Here is an 18,485-nt window from a genome sequence, read left to right as displayed (position 1 = left end):
CAGTGATGACCGTAGATTGAGGAGTTCATGTATTCACCAAGTGCTAATGCTTTGGTCTGGTACTCTATTAAAAGGAGGCCTTAATATCCCTTAGTTACCAATAGAACCCCACTGCCATAGGAGGGTAGGACAAAAGATGTCATGCAAGTTCTTTTCCAAAAAATATGACTATATATGGAATGCATGCCTACATTATATTGATGAATTGGAGCTAGTTCTGTGTCACCCTATGTTATAACTGTTACATGATGAATGCCATCTGCATAATTATCCATCATTGATCCATTGCCTATGAGCTCGTTTCATATTGATCTTTGCTAAGTTACTTTTCCATTGCCACTGTTACGATTGCTACAAAACTGCTACTGTTACTTTTGCCACCGTTACCGTTACTTCCATATTACTTTGCTACTAAATACTTTGCTATAGATATTAAATCTTTCAGGTGTGGTTGAATTGACAACTCAGCTGCTAATACTTGAGAATGTTCTTTGGCTCCCCTTGTGTTGAATCAATAAATTTGGGTTGAATACTCTACCCTTGAAAACTGTTGCGATCCCCTACACTTGTGGGTTATCAGGATCTTGTCCGCCTTGTGGTAACATGGTGTTTTTTGCGCACGTTCTCTTTGAAAATATTCGAGAAGGTCCCAGAACATTTCCAGCATGCTCCAAGAAATTCCAAACACATTCTAAAACTCTCTCGGCTTGATGGTTTCTCTGAAACACTTCCGATTTTTTCACCAAAATATTTTTAGTGTCTCCGAAACTTTCCGGTGACTTTGACTTAGACTCCTTCCCCAGTACTCAACAGATAGATGACCCTTAAGCGTGTGACCTGATACGTCTCCAACGTATCTATAATTTTTGGTTGCTCCATGCTATATTATCTACTGTTTTGGACTATATTGGGCTTTATTTTCCACTTTTATATTATTTTTGGGACTAACCTATTAACCGGAGGCCCAGCCCAGAATTGCTGTTTTTTGCCTATTTCAGTGTTTCGGATAAACGGAATATCAAACGGAGTCCAAACGGAATAAAATCTTCGGGAACGTGATCTTCTCACCGAACGTGATCCAGGAGACTTGGACCCTGCTCCAAGGAACAAAAGAGGCGGTCACGAGGGTGGGGGGTGCCCCCCCAGGGCGCGCCCCCTGCCTCGTGGGCCCCTCGTTGCTCCTCTGGCGTACTTCTCCTCCTATATATACACACGTACCCCCAAACGATCAGAACAGGAGCCAAAAACCTAATTCCACCGCCGCAACTTTCTGTATCCACGAGATCCCATCTTGGGGCCTATTCCGGAGCTCTGCCGGAAGAGGGCCGTCATCACGGAGGGCTTCTACATCATCCTAGCCCCTCCGATGAAGTGTGAGTAGTTTACCTCAAACCTTCGGGTCCATAGTTAGTAGCTAGATGGCTTCTTCTCTCTCTTTGAATCTCAATACAAAGTTCTCCCCCTCTCTTGTGGAGATCTATTCGATGTAATCTTCTTTTTGCGGTGTGTTTGTTGAGACCGATGAATTGTGGGTTTATGATCAAGTCTATCTATGAATAATATTTGAATCTTCTCTGAATTCTTTTATGTATGATTGGTTATCTTTGCAAGTCTCTTCGAATTATCTGTTTGGTTTGGCCAACTAGATTGGTAGTTCTTGCCATAGGAGAAGTGATTAGCTTTGGGTTCGATCTTGCGGTGTCCTTACCCAGTGACAGAAGGGGCAGCAAGTCACGTATTGTATCCTTGCCATCGAGGATAACAAGATGGGGTTTATTTCATATTGCATGAATTTATCTCTCTACATCATGTCATCTTGCTTAAGGCATTACTCTGTTTTTAACTTAATACTCTAGATGCATGCTGGATAGCAGTCAATGAGTGGAGTAATAGTAGTAGATGCAGAATCGTTTCGATCTACTTGTTACGGACGTGATGCCTATATAGATGCCTAGATATTCTCATAACTATGCTCAATTCCGTCAATTGCTCAACAGTAATTTGTTCACCCACCATAGAATACTTATGCTCTCAAGAGAAGCCACAAGTGAAACCTATGGCCCCCGGGTCTATTCTCATCATATCAATCTCCATCACTTTAATCTTGTTTTGCTTTTTTACTTTGCTTTTACTTTTTACTTTGCATCTTTATACCAAAAATACCAAAAATATTATATCTATCAGATCTCACTCTCGTAAGTGACCATGAAGGGCTTGACAACCCCTAATCGCGTTGGTTGCGAGTAGCTATCGCTTTGTGCAGGTACGAGGGACTTGAGCGTGGGCTCCTACTGGATTGATACCTTGGTTCTCAAAAACTGAGGGAAATACTTACACTACTCTGATGCATCATCCAATAATTTTGAGAGTCTCTTAATAGCATGGTAATTTGCTTAATAATAATATGCTTGGTATTCAAGATTTGTGAAACTTTCTTTTGAGTGTGTTGAATACTAAGAAAAGATTGAAGCATGATAATTGTTTTGAGATATGGAGGTGATAATATTAAAGTCATGCTAATTGAGTAGTTGTGAATTTAAAGAATACTTGTGTTAAGGTTTGTGATTCCCGTAGCATGCACGTATGGTGAACCGTTATGTAACGAAGTCGAAGCATGATTTGTTTATTGATTGTCTTCCTTATGAGTGGCGGTCGGGGACGAGCGATGGTCTTTTCCTACCAATCTATCCCCCTAGGAGCATGCGCGTAATACTTTGCTTTGATAACTTCTAGATTTTTGCAATAAGTATATGAGTTCTTTATCACTAATGTTGAGTCCATGGATTATACGCACTCTCACCCTTCCACATTTGCTAGCCTCTCTAATACCGCGCACTTTTCGCCGGTACGCCGGTATCATACACCTACCATATACCTTCCTCAAAATATCCACCATACCTACCTATTATGGCATTTCCATAGCCATTCCGAGATATATTGCCATGCAACTTTCCACCATCTAGTTCATCATGACACATTCATCATTGTCATATTGCTTAGCATGATCATGTAGTTGACATAAGTATTTGTGGCAAAGCCACCGTTCATAATTTCTTCATACTTGTCACTCTTGATTCATTGCATATCCCGGTACACCGCCGGAGGCATCCATATAGAGTCATACTTTGTTTTAGAATCGAGTTGTAATCATTGAGTTGTAAATAAATAAAAGTGTGATGATCATCATTCAATAGAGCATTGTCCTAATAAAAAAAGAGAAAGGCCAAAGAAAAAAAGAAGGCCCAAAAAAAGAAAATAAATAAAAAGGAGCAATGCTACTATCTTTTTTTCCACACTTGTGCTTCAAAGTAGCACCATGATATAGCGAGTCTCATATATTGTGCTTCAAAGTAGCACCATGTTCTTCATATAGAGAGTCTCATATGTTGTCACTTTCATATACTAGTGGGAATTTTACATTATAGAACTTGGCTTGTATATTCCGATAATGGGCTTCCTCAAATTGACCTAGGTCTTCATGAGCAAGCAAGTTGGATGCACACCCACTAGTTTTTTTTGAGCTTTCATACATTTATAGCTCTAGTGCATCTGTTGCATGGCAATCCCTACTCACTCACATTGATATCTATTGATGGGCATCTCCATAGCCCGTTGATACGCCTAGTTGATGTGAGACTATCTTCCCCTCCTTTTTCTCTTCTCCACAATCACCATTCTATTCCACCTATAGTGCTATATCCATGGCTCACGCTCATGTATTGCGTGAAGATTGAAAAGGTTTTGAAAAAGTTAGAGTATGAAACAATTGCTTGGCTTGTCATCGGGGTTGTGCATGATTTAAATACTTTGTGTGGTGAAGATGGAGCATAGCCAGACTATATGATTTTGTAGGGATAACTTTCTTTGGCCATGTTATTTTGAGAAGACATAATTGCTTTGTTAGTATGCTTGAAGTATTATTATTTTTTATGTCAATATAAACTTTTGTCTTGAATCTTTCTAATCTGAATATTCATACCACAATTAAGAAGATTTACATTGAAATTATGCCAAGTAGCACTCCGCATCAAAAATTCTCTTTTTATCATCTACCTACTCGAGGACGAGCAGGAATTAAGCTTGGGGATGCCTGATACGTCTCCAGCGTATCTATAATTTTTGATTGCTCCATGCTATATTATCTACTGTTTTGGACTATATTGGGCTTTATATTCCACTTCTATATTATTTTTGGGACTACCTATTAACCGGAGGCCCAGCCTAGAATTGATGTTTTTTGCCTATTTCAGTGTTTCGGATAAACGGAATATCAAACGGAGTCCAAACGGAATAAAATCTTCGGGAACGTGATTTTCTCACCGAACGTGATCCAGGAGACTTGGACCCTGCTCCAAGGAACAAAAGAGGCGGTCACGAGGGTGGGGGCGCCCCCCCTAGGGCACTCCCCTGCCTCGTGGGCCCCTCGTTGCTCCTCCGGCGTACTTCTTCCTCTATATACGCACGTACCCCCAAACGATCAGAACAAGAGCCAAAAACCTAATTCCACCGCCGCAACTTTCTGTATCCATGAGATCCCATCTTGGGGCCTGTTCCGGAGCTCCGCCGAAAGAGGGCCGTCATCACGGAGGGCTTCTACATGATCCCAGCCCCTCTGATGAAGTGTGAGTAGTTTACCTCAGACCTTCGGGTCCATAGTTAGTAGCTAGATGGCTTCTTCTCTCTCTTTGAATCTCAATACAAAGTTCTCCCCCTCTCTTGTGGAGATCTATTCGATGTAATCTTCTTTTTGCGGTGTGTTTGTTGAGACCGATGAATTGTGGGTTTATGATCAAGTCTATCTATGAATAATATCTGAATCTTCTCTGAATTCTTTTATGTATGATTGGTTATCTGTGCGAGTCTCTTCGAATTATCCGTTTGGTTTGGCCAACTAGATTGGTAGTTCTTGCCATGGGAGAAGTGCTTAGCTTTGGGTTCGATCTTGCGGTGTCCTTACCCAGTGACAGAAGGGGCAGCAAGGCACGTATTGTATCGTTGCCATCAAGGATAACAAGATGGGGTTTATTTCATATTGCATGAATTAATCTCTCTACATCATGTCATCTTGCTTAAGGCGTTACTCTGTTTTTAACTTAATACTCTAGATGCATGCTGGATAGCGGTCGATGAGTGGAGTAATAGTAGTAGATGCAGAATCGTTTCGATCTACTTGTTACGGACGTGATGCCTATATACATGATCATGCCTAGATATTCTCATAACTATGCTCAATTCTGTCAATTGCTCAACAGTAATTTGTTCACCCACCGTAGAATACTTATTCTCTCGAGAGAAGCCACTAGTGAAACCTATGGCCCCCGGGTCTATTCTCATCATATCAATCTCCATCACTTTAATCTTGTTTTGCTTTTTACTTTGCTTTTACTTTTTACTTTGCATCTTTATACCAAAAATACCAAAAATATTATATCTATTAGATCTCACTCTCGTAAGTGACCATGAAGGGCTTGGCAACCCCTAATCGCGTTGGTTGCCAATAGCTATCGCTTTGTGCAGGTACGAGGGACTTGAGTGTGGGCTCCTACTGGATTGATACCTTGGTTCTCAAAAACTGAGGGAAATACTTACACTACTCTGCTGCATCATCCCTTCCTCTTAGGGGAAAACCAACGCAAGCTCAAGACGTAGCATGACCCTGCAGGTTCGGTGAAATATAGACATGACAGGAACTCTTTCTGATTAATGATCAAAAAACGGAACTGTGGACATCCATATCAATCCCTATACCCATAAGAATGGATATTAGAGTGAACCTATAGTTACCGTGTGTTATTCCTTTTGCTTCGTGATATGCTATAAAACCTGACGTGAGATTTATCGACATCCTCGTGAATCAACAACTTGTTCAGTATCCCAGTTTTCTCGTTGGCAGTTTTGTTTTCTTTTCTCGTTCTCGTGTTCCAGCATCCTGTTATGAAATAACACTGTGTTTGGCCATACAATGATGGATACCGTAACACCAAGATGGCCCTAAGAATATCTCTCCAGTGTCAGAAGAGCAAATCCTAGTCTTTAGCTACCTAATCCCTTGTCATACTTTTCCATGAAGTCGCAAGCTGTCGTAATAGTCACCTTATTATAGATGACATTTAACAAATTGTCTCCTCAAATTTGCCGGCATTCTCATGCCCATGATCAGGAAAACATGACCATCATGCAACACTTAAGCTACTCATAGAGGTATGACTAGTAATATATATTAATGTTTATTATTCTACACATGCACATGGGTTTTCCTCTAAGCCTCTTGGATATAGCACAGAACATAAACATAACTATAGCACGGAACATAAACATAACTATAGCACGGAACATAAACATAATTATGAACTTGGAAATGATAATAACATTTATTATTACATCTAGGGTATATTTCCTACAAGAAGAACCAATAAACTATCGACACAACCTTCAATATTAAGCTGATTGTATATAGGAAATGTTTCATTTATCTTGAATCATGTTTTTTTACAACGCCATAAAACTGGTGCTAGTAGAAAACTCTAAAACCCTAAACTCTAGATGCCCAATGCAACATATTTTTTTAAAATATATCCCTTTTTTAGAGTGAAATATCTCATGAAGATCAAGTACACCTTTATTTAGTTCACATGTGTTTATCACAACATGTGGTTTCTGGGAAGGTCTCTCAATGTGCTTCTCAATATCGCAGCCTTGGTAAGTGCACTTGTAATAGCTCTAGGGACATAGTTGCACACAAAGTACGACTCGGGTTTTTGTTAGACCTAACAAAACCATGAGATATGTTATTTCAACCCACTAAAGAAATATTCTTTGGCAGTTGAGTCTTATGGTAATAACAGACGGCACATAATTTATATCATTTTTATTTTGACTAACTTATTAATGCAATGCCAAATGTCATTTCCTGTTTTCTATTGTTTTTGGACATCAACCATATTTAGATATTGGTAAGATTTAATTGATATGAGTATGGATAAGAGAAGATAAAGAAAGTATTGATTTAGTTGAGGGTTTGGTAAGATTTCATTTCATTTGGCTATGAGTAGTTGTAGCAGGAAAACTTTGGATTTAGTGGAGATTTTGCGAAGATTCGATTAAATTGAGTTAATGCACGACATGGTTTTGGCAAAGTATCGATTTTAGTTTAGATTATTCCAAGTTATTCTTTTTGTGTTGCTTTTCATTTTGTGTGCCATTAATTGAGATTACTAAAATGTCCAACAAAAACCAGAGAAGGAACGAGGTGTGGCCAGGAAAAACCCGAGGGAGGCGAAGCTACCAACTCCCTTTTTCTGCAAAAAGCATCAGATCTATTATAAGTTCATAGAAAGTACAAATCATTTCAAAGATAATAAAAATAACATCAAGATTCTGAGACCACTGAACGACCACTGCAGCCACTCCCCTACCGCGGTTGGGTTGACCTTGTCAATGACAACTGGAAAGTCTTCGTGCATGTGCCCCTAAGGACCAGCGCCTTGGAGCAGTCATTGTAATTAAACCCTTGCATAGATCTGGAGCATCTGACACCAAATCTTGTCACATGACGAGAAACCCTAACCTCACTGCCGCAAGGAGAGGACGGGAATCTATGCATGAGCTTCGTCGACTACATCCAGATAGACGAACTCGAGCAGGATCGAAGCCCGGTAGACAAATTCAAAGGAGAAGCGGAGCCATCTACCTGAACGCCGCGCGTGTGAGGACTAAAAACCCTAACCTAAATTACTAATTGGAGCGGAGGCACCGGGATTCTAGTCGCCTTCACCAGCTAGAGTGACGGGCAGAGGGGAGGCGAATTGACAGGCTCACCCGAGAAGTCTGGAAGGGAAAGTTTACCCTTGTTATCTAGGGTTAGGGGGAACGAGAGGTCTGTTGTGTTGTGATTATTTCTCTTTCATGCTATTGCCAACTCCCCTTTAATAGCATATAAAAACAATAGTAATTTATTAATACAAATATAATGGCAAAACTAATAGGACATGAATGAAGTATATATAAAAAAAGTATTCCACTAAAAACTAAATATTTCAACTGTGTGTGAAAATTTTGGTCTCACTCCTAAGAGCATCTACATCTAGACTTGGCTAAACCTACCCCCTATATGTCTACGGACGCGCCCGGGCACGCCCGCGGGCGCATCTGGAAGGCCCCTCATATTTCGCTCCCTGCATCCACATATCTCAAATCTGGACCCTCAAATCCATGCAATCCATGCACATTGATCATAAAAGTCAATGTCGCACGTAAATAACAAATGTTGGTAACGAGCATAGATAGTGTTTACATAAAATTTATTTTAAGTGCACACCTCAAGCATTAGCTCCTTGGTTTCCATTGTGGGTCTAAATGTGCTCCACAAGATCATTGAGTAGCTGCGTGTGCACCTGATGATCTCAAAGATTCTAATGCATCTGCAGAAAGTTCATAAGCTGAGCCGCATCTTGATCTTCCAAGATTTCAACCTGTTCTCCAGGTGCTTCAAAATCATTGGTTTGGGCTACACCATCACCCTCATCCTCAACAATCATATTGTGCAGAATAACACAACATGTCATCAGCTACCACAAAGTTTCTGATTCCCACATCATTGCAGCGCTCCACATAATTCGCCAACGAGCTTGAAGTACACCAAATGCCCTCTCCACATCCTTCCTAGCCGCTTCCTGCATTGTTGCAAAGAGGCTCTGTTTATTGCCATGTGGTTCGGATATGGTCTTCGCAAACGCCGCCCACTGAGGATAGATACCATCGGCAAGATAGTATCCCATGTTATACTCTCGACCGTTCATGGTGTAGTTGCACGGAGGTGATTCCCCATTGCAAAGCCTCCTGAACACCGGAGATTGCTAAAGCACGTTGATGTCGTTGTGAGAACCTGACATTCCAAAAAAAAGCATGCCAAATCCATAAGTCATGTGATGCCACTGCTTTCTAATATGATGGTGGCCTCTCTGGTGTGACCTTGATACATTCCTCGCAAAACTTTCTGGCAGTTATTCCATTGTCAATGCATGCAAACAATTGATCTGAGAATTCCTGGGAATCCCCTTGCCTCTCCAATAGCCAACAACTTCTACGTGTCATGTTCATTTGGTTCTCTGAGGTACTCAGGTCCAAACACCTCCACCACGGCACGAGCAAAATTGCAGTAGTCTTCAAGCACATGCTCCCTGAAGGAAATATGCCCTAGAGGCAATAATAAAGTTATTATTTTATTTTCTTATATTATGATAAATGTTTATTGTTCATGCTAGAATTGTATTATCTGGAAACATAATACTTGTGTGAATACATAGCCAAACTAAACGTCACTAGTATGCCTCTACTTGACTAGCTCGTTAATCAAAGATGGTTATGCTTCCTAACCATAGACATGTGTTGTCATTTGATTAACGGGATCACATTATTAGGAGAATGATGTGATTGACATGACCCATTCCATTAGCTTAGCACCCGACCGTTTAGTATGTTGCTATTGCTTTCTTCATGACTTATACATGTTCCTACGACTATGAGATTATGCAACTCCCGTTTGCCGGAGGAACACTTTGTGTGCTACCAAACGTCACAACGTAACTGGGTGATTATAAAGGAGCTCTACAGGTGTCTCCACAGGTACATGTTGGGTTGGTGTATTTCGAGATTAGGATTTGTCACTCCGATTGTCGGAGAGGTATCTCTGGGCCCTCTCGGTAATGCACATCACATAAGCCTTGCAAGCATTGCAACTAATGAGTTAGTTGTGAGATGATGTATTATGAAACAAGTAAAGAGACTTGCCAGTAACGAGATTGAACTAGGTATTGAGATACCGACGATCGAATCTCGGGCAAGTAACATACCGATGACAAAGGGAACAAAGTATGTTGTTATGCGGTCTGACCGATAAAAGATCTTCGTAGAATATGTGGGAGCCAATATGAGCATCCAGGTTCCGCTATTGGTTATTGACCTGAGACATGTCTCGGTCATGTCTACATTGTTCTCGAACCCGTAGGGTCCGCACGCTTAACGTTACGATGACAGTTTCATTATGAGTTTATATATTTTGATGTACCGAAGTTAGTTCGGAGTCCCGGATGTGATCACGGACATGACGAGGAGTCTCAAAATGGTCGAGACATAAAGATTGATATATTGGAAGCCTATGTTTGGACATCGGAAGTGTTCCGGGTGAAATCGGCATTTTACCGGAGTACCGGGAGGTTACCGGAACCCCCCGATAACCTAATGGGCCTTAATGGGCCTAGTGGAGGAAGAGGAGAGGAGGCCTAGGGGCTGCCGCGCGCCCCTCCCCCCCAAGTCCGAATTGGACAAGGAGGGGGGCGGCGCCCCCCCCCCTTTCCTTTCTTCCCTCTCTTCCTTCTTCCCCAAGTCCTAATCCAACTAGGGAAAGGGGGGAGTCCTACTCCCGGTAGGAGTAGGACTCCTCCTGCGCGCCTCCTCCTAGGGCCGGCCGCACCCCCCTTGGCTCCTTTATATACGGGGGCAGGGGCACCCCTAGACACACAAGTTGATCTCTAAGATCGTTCTCTTAGCCGTGTGCGGTGCCCCCTTCCACCATAGTCCTCGATAATATTGTAGTGGTGCTTAGGCGAAGCCCTGCGACAGTAGAACATCAAGATCGTCACCACGCCGTCGTGCTGACGGAACTCTTCCCCGACACTTTGCTGGATCGGAGTCCGGGGATCGTCATCGAGCTGAACGTGTGCTAGAACTCGGAGGTGCCGTAGTTTCGGTGCTTGATCGGTCGAGCCATGAAGACGTACGACTACATCAACCGCGTTGTCATAACGCTTCCGCTGTCGGTCTACGAGGGTACGTAGATCACACTCTCCCCTCTCGTTGCTATGCATCACCATGATCTTGCGTGTGCGTAGGAATTTTTTGAAATTACTACGTTCCCCAACAGTGGTATCAGAGCCTAGGTTTTATGCGTTGATGTTATATGCACGAGTAGAACACAAGTGAGTTGTGGGCGATATAAGTCATACTGCTTACCAGCATGTCATACTTTGGTTCGGCGGTATTGTTGGACGAAGCGGCCCGGACCAACATTACGCGTACGCTTACGCGAGACCGGTTCTCCCGACGTGCTTTGCACAAAGGTGGCTAGCAGGTGTCAGTTTCTCCAACTTTAGTTGAACCAAGTGTGGCTACGCCCGGTCCTTGCGAAGGTTAAAACAACACCAACTTGACAAACTATCGTTGTGGTTTTGATGCGTAGGTAAGAACGGTTCTTGCTAAGCCCGTAGCAGCCACGTAAAACTTGCAACAACAAAGTAGAGGACGTCTAACTTGTTTTTGCAGGGCATGTTGTGATGTGATATGGTCAAGACATGATGCTAAATTTTATTGTATGAGATGATCATGTTTTGTAACTGAGTTATCGGCAACTGGCAGGAGCCATATGGTTGTCGCTTTATTGTATGCAATGCAATTGCGCTGTAATGCTTTACTTTATCACTAAGCGGTAGCGATAGTCGTGGAAGCATAAGATTGGCAAGACGACAACGATGCTACGATGATGATCAAGGTGTCGCGCCGGTGACGATGGTGATCATGACGGTGCTTCGAAGATGGAGATCACAAGCACAAGATGATGATGGCCATATCATATCACTTATATTGATTGCATGTGATGTTTATCTTTTATACATCTTATCTTGCTTTGATTGACGGTAGCATTTTAAGATGATCTCTCACTAATTATCAAGAAGTGTTCTCCCTGAGTATGCACCATTGCGAAAGTTCTTCGTGCTGAGACACCACGTGATGATCGGGTGTGATAGGCTCTACGTTCAAATACAACGGGTGCAAAACAGTTGCACACGCGGAATACTCAGGTTATACTTGACGAGCCAAGCATATACAGATATGGCCTCGGAACACGGAGACCGAAAGGTCGAGCGTGAATCATATAGTAGATATGATCAACATAGTGATGTTCACCAATGAAACTACTCCATCTCACGTGATGATCGGACATGGTTTAGTTGATTTGGATCACGTGATCACTTAGAGGATTAGAGGGATGTCTATCTAAGTGGGAGTTCTTTAATAATATGATTAATTGAACTTAAATTTATCATGAACTTAGTACCTAATAGTATCTTGCTTGTTTATGTTTGATTGTAGATAGATGGCCCGTGTTGTTGTTCCGTTGAATTTTAATGCGTTCCTTGAGAAAGCAAAGTTGAAAGATGATGGTAGCAATTACACGGACTGGGTCCGTAACTTGAGGATTATCCTCATTGCTGCACAGAAGAATTACGTCCTGGAAGCACCGCTGGGTGCCAGGCCTGCTGCTGGAGCAACACCAGATGTTATGAACGTCTGGCAGAGCAAAGCTGATGACTACTCGATAGTTCAGTGTGCCATGCTTTACGGCTTAGAATCGGGACTTCAACGATGTTTTGAACGTCATGGAGCATATGAGATGTTCCAGGAGTTGAAGTTAATATTTCAAGCAAATGCCCGGATTGAGAGATATGAAGTCTCCAATAAGTTCTATAGCTGCAAGATGGAGGAGAACAGTTCTGTCAGTGAGCATATACTCAAAATGTCTGGGTATAATAATCACTTGATTCAATTGGGAGTTAATCTTCCAGATGATTGCGTCATTGACAGAATTCTCCAATCACTGCCACCTAGCTACAAGAGCTTCGTGATGAACTATAATATGCAAGGGATGAATAAGACTATTCCCGAGCTCTTCGCAATGCTGAAAGCTGCGGAGGTAGAAATCAAGAAGGAGCATCAAGTGTTGATGGTCAACAAGACCACTAGTTTCAAGAAAAAGGGCAAAGGGAAGAAGAAGGGGAACTTCAAAAAGAACAGCAAGCAAGTTGCTGCTCAAGAGAAGAAACCCAAATCTGGACCTAAGCCTGAAACTGAGTGCTTCTACTGCAAGCAGACTGGTCACTGGAAGCGGAACTGCCCCAAGTATTTGGCGGATAAGAAGGATGGCAAGGTGAACAAAGGTATATGTGATATACATGTTATTGATGTGTACCTTACTAATGCTCGCAGTAGCACCTGGGTATTTGATACTGGTTCTGTTGCTAACATTTGCAACTCGAAACAGGGACTACGGATTAAGCGAAGATTGGCTAAGGACGAGGTGACGATGCGCGTGGGAAATGGTTCCAAAGTCGATGTGATCGCGGTCGGCACGCTACCTCTACATCTACCTTCGGGATTAGTATTAGACCTAAATAATTGTTATTTGGTGCCAGCGTTGAGCATGAACATTATATCTGGATCTTGTTTGATGCGAGACGGTTATTCATTTAAATCAGAGAATAATGGTTGTTCTATTTATATGAGTAAAATCTTTTATGGTCATGCACCCATGAAGAATGGTCTATTCTTATTAAATCTCGATAGTAGTGACACACACATTCATAATGTTGAAGCCAAAAGATGCAGAGTTGATAATGATAGTGCAACTTATTTGTGGCACTGCCGTTTAGGTCATATCGGTGTAAAGCGCATGAAGAAACTCCATACTGATGGACTTTTGGAACCACTTGATTATGAATCACTTGGTACTTGCGAACCGTGCCTTATGGGTAAGATGACAAAAACACCGTTCTCCGGTACTATGGAGAGAGCAACAGATTTGTTGGAAATCATACATACAGATGTATGTGGTCCGATGAATGTTGAGGCTCGTGGCGGATATCGTTATTTTCTCACCTTCACAGATGACTTAAGCAGATATGGGTATATCTACTTAATGAAACATAAGTCTGAAACATTTGAAAAGTTCAAAGAATTTCAGAGTGAAGTTGAAAATCATCGTAACAAGAAAATAAAATTCCTACGATCTGATCGTGGAGGAGAATATTTGAGTTACGAGTTTGGTGTACATTTGAAACAATGCGGAATAGTTTCGCAACTCACGCCACCCGGAACACCACAGCGTAATGGTGTGTCCGAACGTCGTAATCGTACTTTACTAGATATGGTGCGATCTATGATGTCTCTTACTGATTTACCGCTATCGTTTTGGGGTTATGCTTTAGAGACGGCCGCATTCACGTTAAATAGGGCACCATCAAAATCCGTTGAGACGACGCCTTATGAACTGTGGTTTGGCAAGAAACCAAAGTTGTCGTTTCTGAAAGTTTGGGGCTGCGATGCTTATGTGAAAAAGCTTCAACCTGATAAGCTCGAACCCAAATCGGAGAAATGTGTCTTCATAGGATATCCAAAGGAAACTATTGGATACACCTTCTATCACAGATCCGAAGGCAAGACTTTTGTTGCTAAATTCGGAAACTTTCTAGAGAAGGAGTTTCTCTCGAAAGAAGTGAGTGGGAGGAAAGTAGAACTTGATGAGGTAACTGTACCTGCTCCCTTATTGGAAAGTAGTACATCACAGAAACCGGTTTCTGTGACACCTACACCAATTAGTGAGGAAGCTAATGATGATGATCATGAAACTTCAGAACAAGATACTACTGAACCTCGTAGATCAACCAGAGTAAGATCCGCACCAGAGTGGTACGGTAATCCTGTTCTGGAAGTCATGCTACTAGATCATGATGAACCTACGAACTATGGAGAAGCGATGGTGAGCCCAGATTCCGCAAAATGGCTTGAAGCCATGAAATCTGAGATGGGATCCATGTATGAGAACAAAGTGTGGACTTTGGTTGACTTGCCCAAAGATCGGCAAGCAATTGAGAATAAATGGATCTTCAAGAAGAAGACTGACGCTGACGGTAATGTTACTGTCTACAAAGCTCGACTTGTCGCAAAAGGTTTTCGACAAGTTCAAGGGATTGACTACGATGAGACCTTCTCACCCGTAGCGATGCTTAAGTCTGTCCGAATCATGTTAGCAATTGCCGCATTTTATGATTATGAAATTTGGCAGATGGATGTCAAAACTGCATTCCTGAATGGATTTCTGGAAGAAGAGTTGTATATGATGCAGCCGGAAGGTTTTGTCGATCCAAAGGGAGCTAACAAAGTGTGCAAGCTCCAGCGATCCATTTATGGACTGGTGCAAGCCTCTCGGAGTTGGAATAAACGCTTTGATAGTGTGATCAAAGCATTTGGTTTTGTACAGACTTTTGGAGAAGCCTGTATTTACAAGAAAGTGAGTGGGAGCTCTGTAGCATTTCTGATATTATATGTAGATGACATATTACTAATCGGAAATGATATAGAATTTCTGGATAGCATAAAGGGATACTTGAATAAGAGTTTTTCAATGAAAGACCTCGGTGAAGCTGCTTACATATTGGGCATTAAGATCTATAGAGATAGATCAAGACGCTTAATTGGACTTTCACAAAGCACATACCTTGACAAAGTTTTGAAGAAGTTCAAAATGGATCAAGCAAAGAAAGGATTCTTGCCTGTGTTACAAGGTGTGAAATTGAGTAAGACTCAATGCCCGACCAATGCAGAAGATAGAGAGAAAATGAAAGATGTTCCCTATGCTTCAGCCATAGGCTCTATCATGTATGCAATGCTGTGTACCAGACCTGATGTGTGTCTTGCTATAAGTCTAGCAGGGAGGTACCAAAGTAATCCAGGAGTGGATCACTGGACAGCGGTCAAGAACATCCTGAAATACCTGAAAAGGACTAAGGATATGTTTCTCATATATGGAGGTGACAAAGAGCTCATCGTAAATGGTTACGTTGATGCAAGCTTTGACACTGATCCGGACGATTCTAAATCGCAAACCGGATACGTGTTTACATTAAACGGTGGAGCTGTCAGTTGGTGCAGTTCTAAACAAAGCGTTGTGGCGGGATCTACATGTGAAGCGGAGTACATAGCTGCTTCGGAAGCAGCAAACGAAGGAGTCTGGATGAAGGAGTTCATATCCGATCTAGGTGTCATACCTAGTGCATCGGGTCCAATGAAAATCTTTTGTGACAATACTGGTGCAATTGCCTTGGCAAAGGAATCCAGATTTCACAAGAGAACCAAGCACATCAAGAGACGCTTCAATTCCATCCGGGATCTAGTCCAGGTGGGAGACAGAGATTTGCATGATACATACGGATCTGAATGTAGCAAACCCATTGACTAAGCCTCTTCCACGAGCAAAACATGATCAGCACCAAAGCTCCATGGGTGTTAGAATCATTACTGTGTAATCTAGATTATTGACTCTAGTGCAAGTGGGAGACTGAAGGAAATATGCCCTAGAGGCAATAATAAAGTTATTATTTTATTTCCTTATATCATGATAAATATTTATTGTTCATGTTAGAATTGTATTATCCTGAAACATAATACTTGTGTGAATACATAGGCAAACTAAACGTCACTAGTATGCCTCTACTTGACTAGCTCGTTAATCAAAGATGGTTTTGTTTCCTAACCATAGACATGTGTTGTCATTTGATTAACGGGATCACATTATTAGGAGAATGATGTGATTGACATGACCCATTCCATTAGCTTAGCACCCGATCGTTTAGTATGTTGCTATTGCTTTCTTCATGACTTATACATGTTCCTATGACTATAAGATTATGCAACTCCCGTTTGCCGAAGGAACACTTTGTGTGCTACCAAACGTCACAACGTAACTGGGTGATTATAAAGGAGCTCTACAGGTGTCTCCAAAGGTACATGTTGGGTTGGCGTATTTCGAGATTAGGATTTGTCACTCCGATTGTCGGAGAGGTATCTCTGGGCCCTCTCGGTAATGCACATCACATAAGCCTTGCAAGCATTGCAACTAATGAGTTAGTTGTGAGATGATGTATTACAAAACGAGTAAAGAGACTTTCCGGTAACGAGATTGAACTAGGTATTGAGATACCGATGATCGAATCTCGGGCAAGTAACATACCGATGACAAAGGGAACAAAGTATGTTGTTATGCGGTCTGACCGATAAAAGATCTTCGTAGAATATGTGGGAGCCAATATGAGCATCCAGGTTCCGCTATTGGTTATTGACCGGAGACATGTCTCGGTCATGTCTACATTGTTCTCGAACCCGTAGGGTTCGCACGCTTAACGTTACGATGACAGTTTCATTATGAGTTTATATATTTTGATGTACCAAAGTTAGTTTGGAGTCCCGGATGTGATCACGGACATGACGATGAGTCTCGAAATGGTCGAGACATAAAGATTGATATATTGGAAGCCTATGTTTGGACATCAGAAGTGTTCCAGGTGAAATCGGCATTTTACCGGAGTACCGGGAGGTTACCGGAACCCCCCGGTAACCTAATGGGCCTTAATGGGCCTAGTGGAGGAAGAGGAGAGGAGGCCTAGGGGCTGCTGCGCGCCCCTCCCCCCCCCCCAAGTCCGAATTGGACAAGGAGGGGGGTGACGCCCCCCCCCTTTCCTTTCTTCCCTCTCTTCCTTCTTCCCCAAGTCCTAATCCAACTAGGGAAAGGGGGGAGTCCTACTCCCGGTAGGAGTAGGACTCCTCCTGCGTGCCTCCTCCTAGGGCCGGCCGCACCCCCCTTGGCTCCTTTATATACGGGGGCAGGGGCACCCCTAGACACACAAGTTGATCTCTAAGATCGTTCTCTTAGCCGTGTGCGGTGCCTCCTTCCACCATAGTCCTCGATAATATTGTAGCGGTACTTAGGCGAAGCCCCGCGACAGTAGAACATCAAGATCGTCACCACGCCGTCGTGTTGACGGAACTCTACCCTGACACTTTGCTGGATCGGAGTCCGGGGATCGTCATCGAGCTGAACGTGTTCTAGAACTCGGAGGTGCCGTAGTTTCGGTGCTTGATCGGTCGGGCCGTGAAGACGTACGACTACATCAACCGCGTTGTCATAACGCTTCCGCTGTCGGTCTACGAGGGTACGTAGATCACACTCTCGCATCTCGTTGCTATGCATCACCATGATCTTGCGTGTGTGTAGGAATTTTTTTGAAATTACTACGTTCCCCAACACTCCCCCCATCCTGACCATCCCACCAACGGCATCTGCAGCAGTATCAAGTGCAGGATTCCTTAGCAGTTGTGCACTTCTTCTTGGTAGAGAAAGAGAGTTGTCCACAACAATCCCTTGTGTGCTTGAAGTAGTCGTCGTGTGCCTCCACTCCCTCCACAATGCGCAAAAACAATGGTTTTTGCATGCGAAAACAGCGACGAAACCATGGATCATCCGGAAAAGTAAGATTGGAAGCAAAGTAGTCGTTGTGCAATAGCTTTGCTCCGGACAACCTATCCCTCTTAATCACTCTTCTCCCTTTGATTGATCCCTTGAAGTTGAGAATATGCTACACTTTTCGATGACTACTCCCTCGTTCAGTGCGGCATGCTTTACAGCCTAGAGCCAGGGCTCCAAAAGCGTTTTGAGAGACATGGAGCATATGAGATGTTCGAAGAGCTGAAAATGGTTTTCCAAGCTCATGCCCGGGTCGAGAGATATGAAGTCTCCGACAAATTCTTCAGCTGTAAGATGGAGGAAAACAGTTCTGTCAGTGAGCACATACTCACTATGTCTGGGTTGCATAACCGCT

This window comes from Triticum aestivum, chromosome 7A (genome assembly GCF_018294505.1).
Source record: "Triticum aestivum cultivar Chinese Spring chromosome 7A, IWGSC CS RefSeq v2.1, whole genome shotgun sequence".
Lineage (NCBI taxonomy): Eukaryota > Viridiplantae > Streptophyta > Magnoliopsida > Poales > Poaceae > Triticum > Triticum aestivum.
This window is presented reverse-complemented; position numbering follows the sequence as displayed.